We start from the raw sequence: 16,723 nt of genomic DNA, 5'->3' as shown, positions 1-16,723 counted from the left end.
GGGTGGTGACAGTGCCACATTTCACAAGCACAGAAATATCTCACAACAGTCCATGGAAGGATGAACCATTATTTATACTTGAAAAGGATGACTGGGAGCCTCTTTTGCCCCCAGCAGACAGAACTAAAAGTAGAAAATGGATCTGTATTACCAATCTTTTATTGTGACAAATAATGGAAGAATGGATTACCAGCACTTACTTAAATCAGGAGAGTTTTGATTCTGTAGTAGGACATTGGCTTCTCATGGTTTATGATATCATCAGGCTTCTTGATGAATGTGCAGTTAGTAATCATGCCATGGCATTAGTTTCCCACATGCAGATTCGTGAAACCTAAGTCAACTCTGCAATTGAACAAAACTAGGGTGCCTCACTGGATCAAGTTTATTTCAAGCTAAGGAAAGTAATGAATGATTGTCTCCTTATTCCTTTATCAAATTTATTAAGCCCATGCAAAGATCTGTTTGAATAACATCTAAATACTTTTTATGTCTCTGTAATATTACTATACTGTTTCTGTCAGAACCAGGTTCCTCTCAATAGCCTTCCCACTGATTCACTTACTGCTCAGCCAGACTATATTAATGATATTTAACCATTTTATCCATTTGTTGAATATACTCCTTATCAGTGTGATGATAATTATATTCTTAGTCCACATTTATAATCGAGACTATATATACAAAGTTCAGGAACTAGGTCTATATACTTCTACCTATATAAGGCCCACCAAAACAGTATAGGTGGCTTTTCAGGATGACCTAAATCCAGAGGCCTCAACATGATTATTCATTCATTCATTTAGGAAACTATTCTGCTCCCTTTTATGGGAATGATGTTGCAAGGAAAGTGCTGCTTTCAGCAGCTGGAGACTGTATCCTAGACCCCAGGCCGTCCAATGATTCCATAGGGTAAGGCCCTCATGAGGTATCTGTTTTGAAGCCACAATCCATCCAGACTGCTATCCCTACACTGTGTTACCAACTTATACCAAGGAATGGAAATTTTAAGGCCATTTCCAATGGGAAGACATGGGAATTTTGGGAGTGAGGCTCGGAGAGGTTAAGGGAGGCTGACAAATTTTCAGCTCCATGCTTCTATGTGACCTCTTTCCTAAGACCTTGACCTATATCCTACCGTGATTTTATAAGAATGTCACACTCAACATATATGAGGTCTCTGCATCTCTCCTTCCAATGTGACTTCATTCTCGGTGTGGCAATCTCAGTTAGTGGCTCCAACACCCCACACTCTCAGACACCCAAACCTGCCAATTTTTGTTGTTAAATGTCATGTGAAGATATCCCTTGCTCTGCAGTCACACTGCCAGAATTGCCATGCCCTGTTCTTGCACATGGACAACTACAACAGTTTCCTATCTTGTCGCTTTACCTCTAGTTTTTTTTCTCCTTGAACTGCACCATCAATTACATTTATCTATAATCTGCTCTGGAAGTTTGCTTTTAAAATCTTTCAATGTCTGGCTATAGCAGAAAGGATAATGTTTAGGTCTATAACACAGCAAAAAGGGCCTTCAAGAACTACCAGAGCTTCTGACTGCTATTACTATCTCTTAAATATTCTACCTTTCTCACTATCCTGATCCATTTTCCATATACAGAATATCTTGTCATTTACTGAATGATCTTTCTTGCTTTTTTAAACTCTTGTGACTCTGTATGTGCAATATTTAAAATTATCTTTATTACTTGTCTACCAGTGAACTACTACAAAGAAACCAGGAACATACTAGGTATCAGTTGGACAAGGAGGGAGAGAATATTCTTTTATCATCAGGTGGAAGAAGTTTAGGAGTGGGGTGGGGAAGAACAGACCATGTGGGAACGAGACTTTAATACTGACTAGAGAACCACAGTCACTCCTTTAACATTTATCTCAGTTTATTACACATTACAAGAAAAAAAAAATTATTGGCCTGGGGATGTAGCTTAGTGGCACAGCACCTGCCTGGCAAGTGCAAGGTCCTGAGTTTGATCCCTGGTATGGGGGGGGGGATTAAGAGTGCAATTTCACTCACCTCATTTGAAGGGCACTGAGGGCAGAGGAAATTCCTTATCAAAGAGACTGCAGTGTCTGGAGTCAGACTGCCTAGGTCTGAAACAAGGCTTTGCAAATTATCAGAAGACCTAGGGCAAATTTTCAAAAAAATCTTCAGAATTATTTTCAAAAAATCATTTTTAAGACTGTGAAGAGAGTCTTAAAAATGATTTTTGAACTGTTTCTTGCCTACCCTCTTTCCTTTCATTATCTTGCCAAGAGGGAAATAAAACCTAGCAGCCATTCAGTCCCTCACCTCTGTAGATCTGGGGGAGCACCTACATTTAGCCAGGCATGCTCCATCTATTTCCATCTAGGCTCTCAATCAAGGCAGCTCAGCCCTCCTAGCTTGAGTTAGTTCAGTTTAAGTAGATGACTGTATCTTCCAAGTACAGTCTGTTATTTTAAATTCTTTCTCTTTAGTTACATATTGTACAGGTGGCCCATATAACTTCATAGAGATCCTGCTCTCCAAAGTTTTTCGTGTCTGACAGATCACATTTATTAGGATAATTCTAAGTCTCCAAACTATTCTAATGGGGCCCTGCACAATAGCAATCATTTATGGCAAAGTAGAAATCTGCTAGATTGAATTATATAGCCACCAAAAATGTTCACAATTATCTGGAAGAGTTCACGCTTTAGATTAAGAACAAGAGGAAGGGGAAGAGAATAATAAAATAAAGAAAAAAAAGATGGAAAAGGAGGGAATAGAGCTTTTCTCTGTGAAAAAACCCCAGTAACTTGTTTCCTACATTAAAGAGGTGCAAAAATGTGTTAAGATGTTATACCTAATCACTGGCATGGTTAGATTCTGTGGGAGAAACATAACATATCAATTTATTCCACAACTGATTAAAGCCTAATTGTAGAGTAGGCACTGGGGAAATATGAAAGGAAATGTAAATGATCACAATCTGTTAAGATAATAGCCTTAACAGCTAGTAGATACATACATAATCAAGACAAAAGGGAAAACACTTCAAAGTCAATAGGCCTGTATTATGTCTCTTTTATCCTCCATCCAGCTAAGAAGCACAGTCTAGAATAGTGATTTGTAACCTACTGATGATTTGTAACCTAGACACACACACACACACACACACACACACACACACACACACTGATTTTTAACATTTGGGTACTTCCATGTTGTAAATATTTCCATAATGGACAATTTCGAGCTACCAACATGACATCAATAAGCATAGAGTTGGGAAGAGAACAAACAAAAAAAATGTTAGTAAAATTACGGAGTGATGAGTTTTGAGTACTTGTCTTTGTTCTTAAAATAATTTATTTAATTCCAAATTAAAATAATTTAATGTTGATAATAACTATTTAAAGATTAGTTTGCGTAGTGGCTTCATCCACCGCCGTCCTCCTGCATGTGGCCTGTCTACCTGCTCTTGTCTCCCTTGGGCCCGCAGTCCTCTAGAGACCAAGCACCATGCCTTCAATTAAGTTGCAGAGTTCTGATGGAGAGATATCTGAAGTTGATGTTGAAATTACCACACAGTCTGTGACAATCAAGACCATGTTGGAAGACTTGGGAATAGATGATGAAGGAGATGATGATCCAGTTCCTCTACCAAATGTTAATGCAGCAATATTAAAAAAGGTCATTCAGTGGTGCACCCACCACAAGGATGACCCTCCTCCTCCTGAGGATGATGAGAACAAAGAAAAGCGAACCGATGATATCCCTGTTTGGAACCAAGAATTCCTGAAAGTTGACCAAGGGACCCTTTTTGAACTTATTCTGGCAGCAAACTAACTAGACATCAAAGGTTTGCTTGATGTTACATGCAAGACTATTGCCAATATGATCAAGGGGAAAACTCCTGACGAGATTCGCAAGCCCTTTAATATCAAAAATGACTTTACTGAAGAGGAGGAAGCCCAGGTATGCAAGGAGAACCAGTTGTGTAAAGAGAAGTGAAACGTTGTGCCTGACACTGCAACACTATAAGGATTGTTCCAAATACTAGCTGCACTGCTTTGTTTGCAACTGTCAGTATTAGACAAACAGTAGACAAATGCAGCAGCAAATCAGCTGTACTAGCATAATATTGTTCCCACTGCATGTGTAGTTTCAGTACAGATTCCAAACCAATGGCTGAATTTCTTCTAGTCTGAGCAAATATTCTGAATAAAATGGAACTGTGGGTTCTCTGTAGAAAGTTGACATTTTGAACTTTCCCTCTTTTTGTAAAGTGATTTCTTCCAAGTTTATTGTCCAGTTGATGTTAGTGAGCTTTTAAAAGTTGGCATTGTAAATAAAACAACTTGCAAAAAGTTTTCTGGAATAGAATTAACAAAATATTATCTTTATTCAGAAGTTGGAAACTGGAAAAAGACTACTTGAAATAACTGTTCCAAGTGGGGTTGTTTAGTATGTCTTCCAGCCTCCAGAGTCAAGCAGTATCACTAGTATAGATAGGCCTGTATGCAGCAGGGCTCCCTTAGTTGGACCTGAGGTCTTATTTTATTTGTTTTTAAATTTTTAATCTTTTCAGCTTTGAGTATGTTGCCTAGGAACTCAGTAACTACCAAGTTTGTGGTTTGGGGGAGAAATGTAACTAGAAAGTTTGTTAGCTTTTCAATTAAAGACGACACTTAATTCATGTGGTATGTCATCTTTCTCTAATCACTATTTTCATATGGGGAAAACTATTCACATTACTTGCATGTAAAAAGTAATTTAACCTTTAATAAAAGTGTGTGGTAAAGATGAATTTGCAAAGTTCTTGAAAATTTAGCAGTCGTGAGCCAGTAAGGGCCAGCTCTGGCCCTTATCACAATACTTCCATTCTAAGCATGCCAGAGCACAGACACGGGTAGTAATCCTGGTCCACGGTTATTGCCAAGTTGTTCTTTGCATCACTCCTTGCTGCCTCCCTACCTACTCCAGATCAACATCCAAAACAACTGTTCCAGGTTGGCTATACCTTGCCTTTTGCCCTCTTCTCTGCCTCCAATGACCCCTCAGTAACTTGCACCACCCCTCTATCAAGAGGAAATCATGTAGTATTGTGTTGAAGTCTGACAGACTGGGTTTGCTAATCTCTATTAATATTATAAACATTCAACAAATGTGGCTACTATTACCACTGCTATTCAGTGCACTCCTCTCTTTACAGTTTCGTTCAAAATGCTATCACATTTAAATGGCATTTTGAAGCTTCAAACTTTTCTTAGTATCAACATATTTTAGTGGTAGGAAGATGGGAGGTGCAGACAGGAAGGGCCACTAGTGGGGAAGGCTGCGTCACTAAGAAATGTTCTAGAATTGACCACTTCAAACTCCTAGCCATTTCAAGGTCCCAAGCCCAGGTACCTTGCCAATCTACTCCAGAGTTAAGAAATAATTTCTCTCAGGAATTACTTACCTACAAATTGTTAACCTTTTATTTACTTGTTAAAAGATATCCTTATAAATATCAATTTCTCTATCAAAACACAAGCAAATGGAGAATATTATCTGGAAGAAATTTAGTATTTAACCTCAATCTAAAGATCTGGAAAATCAGTTATGACCTTGAGAGAACTTGCTGCTACAACCACAGAATACACCATGCTGGAAGCAGCATACACTGCAGCACCTGACTGAGCAACAGAGATAATGCAAGGGCTTGCCTGATAAAAATGGATTCCTCACCTTTGATTTTAAAGAAAACTGTAAAACTCCTACATATACACAGAACACAAGAAAAAAAGGTCACGAACTTTGTATCTTTGAAAAAAAATACCTGACTCATGTATTTGTTGTTTTACAATTCAAGCATATATCCTTTATCTCACAGTGGGGATGAAGTGATATATTTGGTAGGTAGTATTAAAATTTCTTCAGAAAACATGTTCTTATGGAACAAAGTAATCTTTCAAGGTGATTACTAAAATATATTTATTTATAAACACATTTTATTTGATCCCTGGGACCAGAAAAAAATTAAAAAGTAAAAACACACATTTTATACACTTACAGTTTATTCCAGATTACTTCTCTACAGACACAGCAAAATTTTCTAAAAATATTAAATACTTCAATAAATACAGTAAATGGAGTTACGTTTCTTCTAAACAACAGTTTTCATGCACCACTGTCTGAAAGCCTGGGAATTCATTGTGTCTATGAACTATAGGACTGGTGTCCAAGTTTCTAATATTAACTTAGGAAAGTGTTTTCTAGTACAAGAAGTATGTGAAGACAGGATCCTCTTGGGTAGCTTGGCAGTGCCTATGCCAGTCAGCATCCTTGGTGACCTCTTGTTTCAGCTGCTCTCCAAGTCTCCTCTTTAATGTCTTAGACAAGTATCACCATTTTCTCTGTGAGCCACACTGAAAAACACACGTTAGGAAACACTATCTTGAAAAACAAACTTCTTTTTGGCCCTTTACATATGGAGATCATGAAAAGAATTGATTCAGTGGGCTGGGGATTTAGCTCAGTGGTTCCACCGCCTGCCTCGCAAGCTAAGGACATGAGTTCAATCCTCGGTACCAAAAAAAAAAAAAGAATTGATTCAGTGAGCTGTGTCAGCATTTATGGTGCCAAAAACAGAACTCACAATCTGATTTGGATTCTGGCTCAGGCTTCCTCTCTGAACAGATCACTCTACCTGTCAGGACCTCAAGTGTCTCATTACCTAAGTGGATTGGATGCAATCCTTTCTAAGGCACAATTCAAGTGGAAACCCCTAAGTTTCATTACCACATAACTTCTACTGTGCTGGAGTAGAAACAGACCCTATCTCTACTCTCAAAGGGCCTCTAGGTCAGCTGGAGAAAAGGTCATTAAAGAAGGTAAATATTAGAAAGTAAAAACAAAATCTAATTGAATTGTAATAGGTTTAAGGAATGAGGATTATTGTAATATCTTAACAGTACTTCTTACTGAACATATAAATCTACAGCATAGCCGGGTGTGGTGGTACACACCTGTAATCTCAGCACTCAGGAGGCTGAGGCAGGAGGATTGCCATGAGTTCGAAGCCAGCCTACAGAGTGAGGTTTGAGGCTACAGAGTGAGCTCAGGGCTGGCTTGAACTACAAAGCAAGACCCTATCTCAAGAAAAAGAAAATCTACAGCATAAATTTGCATCAGAGAACTGGTCTGTGGCCTCTGTTTTTATCTAATCATGCAATGGAATAATCATCACGTTCAGGTATTCAAACACAAGCTTGAAGATTACAAAGTCAAATGAAATTAGTAAAGCAGCTTCACCTTATTTGTAATTAGGAGGTCTGATTTGGCCTATGGAATATTTTAATTATGACACATTTTAATTAGGTCAGTAAGATATTGTTACATGTTCAGAAAACATTGAAGAAGTCAGGGAGGAGTGCTGAAAAATCTCTGAAACAAAATTTAAGTATCTTGCTCACTTTAGAGTCTTTAGTCTCCTGTTGATGCATCCAAGCAGGTGGTTCCACTTCCTTTCTTTTTGGACTCAAGAGACTTTTATCTCTTTCCTTTTCTGCCAGACTACATATATCAACCAAATCTTATTTTCATTTCTTTTCTTATTAAACATATGTTCTATGGATCATCATCTCAACTCCTCTCTTATCACTCTCATTTTCCAAATGCACTAACCTGCAGAAACCCAACAAGAGTCAACCCTTGAGGAAAATCGTATTTTTCTGGGACAACTATATATTCACTGTTGCCAGGATTACTGGTCTGGCCAAGGAAGTAAGTCTATATCATTAGAAGTAAGGCTATATGAAATGTTCTTTGGTGCACTGTTACCATCATTATTCTACTCTCCTTAGGTAAGCCAAACCCTCTTTGATAGTACGCAGAGGCAACAAGACTAACTGGGGCTGTAGGGAGCCACAAGTGAGAGTAAAAACCCACGCCAACTCTTGGAAATCATAAAGACAGTGATCTCCAGGTAGCTCAGCCTGTGGGTGAGATACAAAACATGGGTGAATATTTGTTGCATTGATGTTGAACATGACCACACCAATGAGTGTGTGGCTGTGATTATAAAGAGCAAGCAAAAGCAATGTCCCTGGATATTCTTAATTTTGCAGGTTCAGGTTCAGTGTATTTTCTTTGTCTATAACTTAAATCTTTCCCATTTACTCTTAGGGCCTGGATTCAAATCCTAGCTCTGTAATTAATGTTCTAACTTGGTAAGTTATTTAAATTGTCTGTATTTGGAAATAATACCTACTTCATAAAGTTAGTGTGGGCATTAAATTTCTTAGTATAAGAGGATCAGGCTCACAGTAGTATATAATGATGATGATAATGATGATGATGATGATGATGATGATTATCATCATTCTGGGGGTAGAAGCCACCCCAAACCTCACAGTCATCAGAATGTAAACAGTATTAGCTCTTACTCTTCTTACTCTGAAATAGTCATGCTATAAAATGTGCATTATCTGACCCCAGTGATTGAATATTCAATCTCTAACAACAAAATATAATATGAAAAGTATTTCCAAACTTAAATGACCCCATACAAAACCTTTTATGTTGTCCATAGTTACTTTTTTAACCAAGAGAACAATGAATATTCATCTGACCAGGATTCCACATCATCCTCCACTTTCCTGTTGGACCTCATCTCTCCACTTGTCAGCCCTATCACTTCTGTATCTTTCTTCCCACTCCCTGCCCTCCCACATGGTACCTCAACCGGATTGAACCACCCTTACCTCTTAAATTCACCATGCACTCTCTCATCTTCAGCCTTTCCAATAAGCTGATCCTTGTTGTAATACCTTCGCCCCCTCATTAGTTACTGGCTTGGAAAATTCATAGTATTATTTAAACTTTGTTTACATGGTGCATCCTCCAGAAAAATTTACTTGACACCCCTGATTCCCAAGGCTAATCTGATGCCCACACTATGGCCTTTGCCACTCTATTATTATTAGATCAAAATTTCCCCAAGAGCAGGGATCACAGCTTACTTTGTTCTTACTGTTTCCTTGTTTCTAGGTATGCTAACATATAAAAACTATGAATATAGGCCAGGGAATTTAGCTCAGTGGTTATGCCTCCTGCTGCGAGTTCAATCCCCGGTACCCCCCTCCCCAAAAAATTAAAATTAAAAATTAAAAAAATTTAAAAAATTAAAAACTATGAATATAAATGAACTATGGCCTAAGAAAACAGGTTGACAGACCTGGAAAAGTTTGTCATTTTAGAGGGGAAAAGACAAGATCACTGCCACTGCCTTCAAATATCTAAAATATCACGGAAGGAGAAGAATATTTATTCTATGTAGTTTTAAAAAGAGCCACTGAAGGCTCTTTCAAATTCTTTTTTCAAAATAATAAAACAAAGAATTTTCTAACATGTAAAGCATGAGACATTTTGGATATTCAGCTGCATGTCACTGCAGGGATCCACATAAGAGCTGGCAAAATGAACTGAATGATGACTAAAATCTTTGCAAAGGGTAAGATTCTGTAACTAATTAAACTCTACTTCTAGGCACCTGGTTATTCATAAGTAGGATAAGAATAATTATAGGTACATAAAAAAGATCAAAAGTTATTATTTTAATATATATTTATATATGAATGGGCTGGCTACCCCCATGGAGTATTAGGGCAAAGAAATAGAGGATTTTAAACAAACAAAATAATCCAACCCATAACCCAGCATTCCAGTGCAGAGGACAACACCCACAAAAGGCATATCCAGATCCCCTAGGGCTTTCTCCACACCATCCCTCTCATCTTGGAGGAGGCAATTTAACTTTACAACTTTAAAGAAACTTCCCATTAGAAGTGGTTTCAACTTCAGATTTATTGCATTTTCCAATGTTACATCATTTGGGCTATGCATAATCCAGAGGGACTCAAGGGGCTACACTATAAACTGCTGTAATAAATATTAACTAATATCATGCCTGATAAAACTGGCAGGTTGTATGCATGCAGCCACACAAAAAGGGACTTTTCACCTTATATGGTTACTTTTAAAAATTGACTCTTTCTACATTCTACTTTGTTGGTCTGCCAAACACACATATGCATTTACTTTAAAAATACTGATTAAAAATATTAACAACTCGAAAATATATAAACAGTGGTTCAGAGCCAAGGGTGCATAAATTGACATGGATTCAGACAGTAAGTAAACATAAAAGGAATAATACAAACTACTATATCATCCAAAAGAGGCACGAACAAAGCCCTAAACGTGAAAGTAGCTGCTTCCCAATCCCAGCAACTGCTCTTTCCTGCACTTCAGAGGGCAAGTTAATATTAAGGAGGCAGACAAAATACCTACAGCACGGAGGGAGAAATAGGGGGCTAAAAAATGAGTTGGGTGAGACCTGCAGGAAGTGGGAAGGAGGGAAGAGATGATTTTACTTCTCACTGTCACCTGTGGCAGCTCCATAAGCTTTTCCTGCTGAGGACTAAAATTCATTTTTCTGCTTTGGGAAGGAACACACACCTGGACTGCCTAAATGAGGTGCAGCTATGGAAGGAGCGCTGGGTTGGTAGTCAGTCTTTTCTGTCACTTGTCCAGGTTCTGTCACTTGAATTCTGGGAGCCTTAGTTTCCTCATCTGTAAAATGGGGATCTTTTTACAGGATCAATAATCATCATAGCTTTGTTGTGAGGAGTAACTAAAACAAGATGTGCAAAGATGATTGATTAGAAAAACAAAAGGGCTCATGGATTTTATTTGTTTGTTTGCTTGAGGAGAAAAGAACTACTTTCCCTGCACGTTGTTACTACTATATTTTGTTTTGTTTGGGATGATGAATTTAGTACCCAAATCATGGTGGAGCCAATTTTAACACTGAGAGACACACACTCAAGACAATTAGTTTACAAGGTAAACAGGGAGGCAAGAAACAGGAAAGACACAAGAAATGACTAGGCATAACTATATGTTTCTTTCTGCACAAGTGACAGGGACACCCACAATGCTATCTCCACTGGACTTCCTGGGAGTGGTCTCATTCCTACCACACTAAATAGGCTTGGATTCTCAATCAGAGCCACACTCATAATCTTACTGTTCAGTAATTGTAAGAAAATTACATTAGCACAGTCCTTTCCTTTAATTGTTCTCTACATAATTATCCCATATCCTCTGGGACCTAATTTGATAATTCACTGGAAAGCCACCATTGCTTTATCTGTTGGGGTTTGTTACAAATTAAGCATCTTTATTAGAGCTAATTTGCTCATTTTATCTCTGAAAGACTTTAGCATTTTGGTCTAGAGATTATTAAATATAATTTTTCAGATTGCAAAAGAAATTTTACAGGTGGAAAACAAAAATTTTACATGTGGAATATCGGAACAAAAGAGTTTTGTAAAATTAAGACAAAGTGACAAGTAAACTGACTATAGGTAGCTTAGTATTAAGTCTGAGAACTAATTCACTCTACAAGGTTCTTCAGAGGTCCCCAAGGAGGGATATTTGAAGTATTTGGTATTGAAATGTGATTAAAAACATTGTATTGTTCCTTATAAGATTTCTGAAGACATAAGCACACAGACACATTCAGACAGTAAGGAAACATAAAAGGAATAACAAACTACTAGATCATCCAAAGGAAGCACGAACTGCACCCTGAAAGTTACAGCACCTGACTCATATGGATATCATATTATATGATGTGTAAATACACAAATTTGATGTTGGGTTTTCAAAAAATTCACTCTATGTGTGAAAAAGCAGAACATTATGGCTCCAAATCTTGGTTGGACTGGCTTTTCTTTCACTAGATACTGTACTGGGCTTTGGTGCTTAGGATGTGTGGAAATCAGAATTCTTCAGAATAGGTTGCTGAACATAATGTGGTTCATTTACTACTTTTACTACTTTTCATAATTTTTTACTGACTTGGATCTTGGCTCATACAAAAACTTCAATGCCAAATTAGAATGCTCTGATGAATATTTTCAAGTCACTCTTTGCTTTATAAACTTTTTTTTTTTGCTGTATACCAAATAAAAATTAAACTTTCATCATGCAAAAAAACCGAGTACTTTTATTGAAGGGAATGTGTTAAAGGGTATGAGAAGTAGAAAAGGTCATTAAGATTTCTAGCCTTGGTTTGCTTGGAGGCTTTAATCATGTAAGGAGGGAGAAGGAGATTTCCAGCCTGTAGTACCACTTCCTCAATGCTGAGGCTGAGGAGGAGCCTTCTGGGCTACTGTATCACCGACCCCAGCCCTAAGGAGCAGAGCTGCCCACAGGGCCCAGAAGCAGAGCTGCACAGGCGCTAGCAGCACCCCCGCCGACCCTTGAAATGAGAAGACACATAAACAAGTCCCCAAACCAGGCTTCCAGATCATGTACAGCAACTCCAAAGAGAAACAAGATGGAACACTCTGATACTCAACCACTTGGACTCCCTGAACTGGCAACAAAACAGGATCTGGAAAAAATGAAATGAGAAATAATTTCTCTGATAACAGCAGATTGTGCTGATAGTGCAAGACATGATTAATAAATCTAAAGAGGACAAAGATAAAAACATGGAGGAGCTGAGGAACTTGATGGAATCCCAACATAGGAAACAAATGGAATCCATAACACAGATGCAAACAGATTTTCAGGAGATTAAAAACACCATTGAAAGTTTACGCAGCAGAATGAGCCAATGTGAGGACTGAATTTCAGATATAGAAGATAAGACTGCAATTAGTGACCACAAAAAGAAAAATTTATTTAAAATAGTAAGAGACCATGAGAAAGCAATCCAGTAGCCGCTAGACCATGCAAAGAAGAATAGCATAAGACTGATCGAAGTCAATGCACAAACAAGAGAGAGTGCAAATGACAAAAAAAAAACTGTTCACAGAAGTGATGGCAGAAAACTTCCCAAGGAGGGGAAAAGAACTTGACATACAGATAAGTGAGGCACATAGGACTCCAAATAGCCTTGATCAAAAAAAAAAAACTACACATAGGCATGTAATAGTTAAGATTTCAAAAACCCAACAGAAGAACAAAATTCTACAAGCAGTTAGAGAAAAGAAACAAACCACATACAAAGGAAAGCCCATCAGAATCACAGCAGACTTCTCAACACAAACCATCAAGGCAAGAAGAGCTTGGAGTGACATATTAAAAGCCCTAAAAGAAAACAGCCTCCAATCCAGATTGATGTACCCTGCAAAACTATCTTTCAAAATGGATGGAGAAATAAGATACTTTCATGACAAAAAGCACCTTAGGAAATTCATGAATACAAAACCAGCACTCCAAAAAATTTCAGAGAGTATCCTAGGAAAATACAATGTCGATTACAACCCAGGAAGCCCAGCAGAATGAATCCATTGGGCATGACAAGAAATTAAACACAAAGGGGGAGAATCCAACATAAAGAAAATTTCATGACAAGGATAAGTCAATACGTATCACCTATAACCAACAATGTTAATGGTCTCAATTCACAAATCAAAAGAAACAGACTGGCAGAATGGGTCAAAAAGCAAGATCCAACAATATGCTGCATACAAGAAACACACTTAATTCAAAAACAAACTCATAGACTGAAAGTTAAAGGGTGGAAAACAATACTCCATGGAACAGGAACCCGAAAAAGAGCAGGACTAACTATCCTCTTTGCAGATCAAGTGGATTTCAAACCAACATTTATTAAGAGAGACAAAGAAGGGCACTACATCCTTGTAATGGGAACAATCCAACAGGAAGAGATGACAATCATAAATATCTATGCACCAAACACTAGTGCGCCCAACTAAATAAAACAAATACTCATGGACATGAAAAATCGAATAAGCATGAATACAATTGTAGTGGGGGACCTCAATACCCCACTGTCACAAATAGATGAACTAGACAAAAAGTAAGAATTGAAATATTAGAACTCAATCAAACTCTTGAACAAATGAACTTACACGTGTTTACAGAGTGTTCCACCCCACAGAATCAGAATACACATTCTTTTCAGCTGCACACGGGTCATTCTCCAAAATAGACCACAAACTCACTCATAGAAAATGTACAAGTAAATGCAAATGAATTGAAGTTATCCCCTGTATATTATCAGATCATAGTGCAATGAAATTGGAGATCAACAGCAAAAGAATCCTCAAGAATTTTATAAACACATGGAAATTTAATAACACACTTCTGAATAACCAATGGGTCACAGAGGAAATTAAAGAAGAAATCAGACAATTCCTACAATTAAATGACAATGACAATACAATGTATTGGAATCTTTGGGACACAATGAAGGTAGTCTTACGAGGGAAATTCATAGCAGTGAATACTAGGAGTACTAGTGAATTCATAACAGTGAATATAACAGAGTGAGCCCAATTAAACAACCTTGTGCTGAACCTCAAGCTTTGACAAAAAGAAGAGCAGTACAAATCCAAAGCTCATGCAATGGAGGAAATCATAAAGATCAGAGCAGAAATCAATGCAATGGAGAGTAAGAGAAGGATACAAAAAAATCAAAGAAGCCAAGAGTTGGTTCTTTGAAAGAATAAACAAAATGGACAAACCCTTAGACAACCTTATCAGAAAAAAGGAAAGAAAAGCCCCAAATCCATGCAATTAGTAATGAAAAGGGCGAAATTACAACAGACCCAGCAGAAATCCAGAGGCTCATCATACCTACTTTGAGAACCTCTACGCCAATAAGATGGAAAACACAGAAGAAATGGACAGATTCCTAGGTAGCTATGAATTACTGAAGCTGAACGAAGAAGACTTAAAAATTCTAAACAATCCAATATCAATCAAATTGAAAACGTAATTAAAAATTTACCAACTAAGAAAAGCCCAGGTCCTGATGGCATCACTGCTGAATTCCACAAGACATTTAGAGAGGAACTACTGTCACTTCTGTTTAAACTCTTTAGTGAAATTGAAAGGGAAGTAATACTCCTGAATTCATTCCTGGAAGCAAGCCTCACCTTGATCCCCAAAGCAGAGAAAGACCCAACCGAAAAAGTCTCACTAATGAACATAGATGCAAAAATCCTTAATAAGATACTGGCAAATAGAATGCAGAAGATCATCAAGAAGATCATACACGCTGAACAAGTGGGATTCATCCCAGAGATGCAGGGATGGTTCAACATACGCAAATCCATCAATGTAATATTCTATATCAATAGAGCCAAGGACAAAAACCATATGATCATCCTGATAGATGCAGAGAAAGCATTTGACAAAATCCAACACACATTTGTGATAAAAACCCTACAAAAATTGGAGTAGATGGTCTCTACCTCAATCTGATAAAAGCCATCTATGAAAATCCAACAGCCAATATCATACTAAATGGTCAAAAACTAAAATCCTTCACACCAAAATCAGGAACAAGACAAGGATGTCCACTATCACCACTCCTGTTCAATATAGTTTTGGAAACATAAGCCACAGCAATTAGACAAGTGAAAGAAATAAAAGGAATAAAGATAGGAAATGAAGAAGTCAAATTGTCATTATTTGCAGATGACATGATATTCTCTAGAGAAGACCCCAAGAACTGCACCAAATGTCTCCTAGACTTAATTACCAAATTCAGGAAAGTAGCTGGATACAAGGTCAACACACAAAAATCAATAGCTTTCCTCTACACAAATAATAGACTCACCGAGAAATAGGGTAAACAATTCCTTTCACAATAGCATCCAAAAAACTGAAATACCTAGGAATCAACCTAGCAAAATAAATCAAAGACCTCTCCTCTGAAAACTGCACCACTCTGAAAAGAGAGATTGAAGATGATATCAGAAAATGGACAGACATCCCTTGTTCCTGGGTAAAAATAATCAACACAGTGAAAATGGCCATACTTCCAAAACTGCTATATGAATTCATTGCAATCCCAATTGAAATTCAAGCAGCATATTTCATGGAACTTGAAAAAACAATCCAAAAATTCATTTGGAACCAGAAAAGACTAGGCAACAGAGACATGGCAGGGGGTATCATAATCTGCAAGTTGAAAGTATATTACAAAGCTACTGTGATAAAAACAACATGGTATTGGCAAAGCAACAGACCTGAGGACCAGTGGAACAGATTAGAAGGTGCAGAAACAACTCCAGACACACTCAGCCATCTCATCTTCAACAAAGGAGCCAAACACCCTCATTGGAGGAAAGACAGCCTCTTTAATAAATGGTGCTGGAAAAATTAGGTTTCAACTTGCCAAAGATTAAAACTAGACCTACATCTCTAACCGTACACTAAACTAAAATTGAAATGGATTAAAGATCTAAATATTAAAAAAGAAATGCTAAACCAGCTGGAACAGAGGTTAGGTAGAACTCTTGAAGACACTGGTGTAGGAAAAGATTTCATGAACAAAACCTCAGTTGCCTGTGAACTAGCACAAACAATCAGTAAGTGGGATCTCTTCTTAATAAAAAGCTTCTGCACAGCAAGAGAAACCACCAACAGTGTAAAGAGATAATCCACAATGTCGGAAAATATTTTCACCTGCTGTTACTCAGACAAAGGTGTACTCTCTAGAATCTATAAAGAACTTAAATTAAAAAAAAAAAAAATCAGACCTCCCAAACTTAAAGACCCAATCCAAAAATGGACATCTGAAATGGACAGACATTTCTCAGACAAAGAAGTAGAAATAGCAAATAAATATATGAAAACATGTTCAACATCACTGGTCATTCGAGAGATACAAATGAAAACAATGCTGAGATTCCACC

General features: G+C 37.5%; 2 protein-coding genes and 1 pseudogene across 11 annotated transcripts in view; 2 read left to right on the top strand and 1 right to left on the bottom strand.

Moving 5' to 3' along the window:
• The window catches only part of Cmss1 (cms1 ribosomal small subunit homolog), a 399,997-nt gene that overhangs the window by 244,610 nt on the left and 138,664 nt on the right, over positions 1-16,723 (bottom strand). The window lies entirely within an intron of this gene.
• Filip1l (filamin A interacting protein 1 like) overlaps positions 1-16,723 on the top strand; it is a 319,152-nt gene that overhangs the window by 169,846 nt on the left and 132,583 nt on the right. The window lies entirely within an intron of this gene.
• Positions 3,479-4,488, top strand: LOC101709914 (S-phase kinase-associated protein 1 pseudogene; annotated as a pseudogene).

The sequence above is a fragment of the Heterocephalus glaber genome, unplaced genomic scaffold (assembly GCF_053883595.1).
Source record: "Heterocephalus glaber isolate CG9 unplaced genomic scaffold, H.glaber_assembly_v1.0 deba00000122, whole genome shotgun sequence".
Taxonomy (NCBI): Eukaryota; Metazoa; Chordata; class Mammalia; order Rodentia; family Bathyergidae; genus Heterocephalus; species Heterocephalus glaber.
Note: the sequence above shows the minus strand (reverse complement) of the source record. Positions and strands in the feature narration are given on the sequence as shown.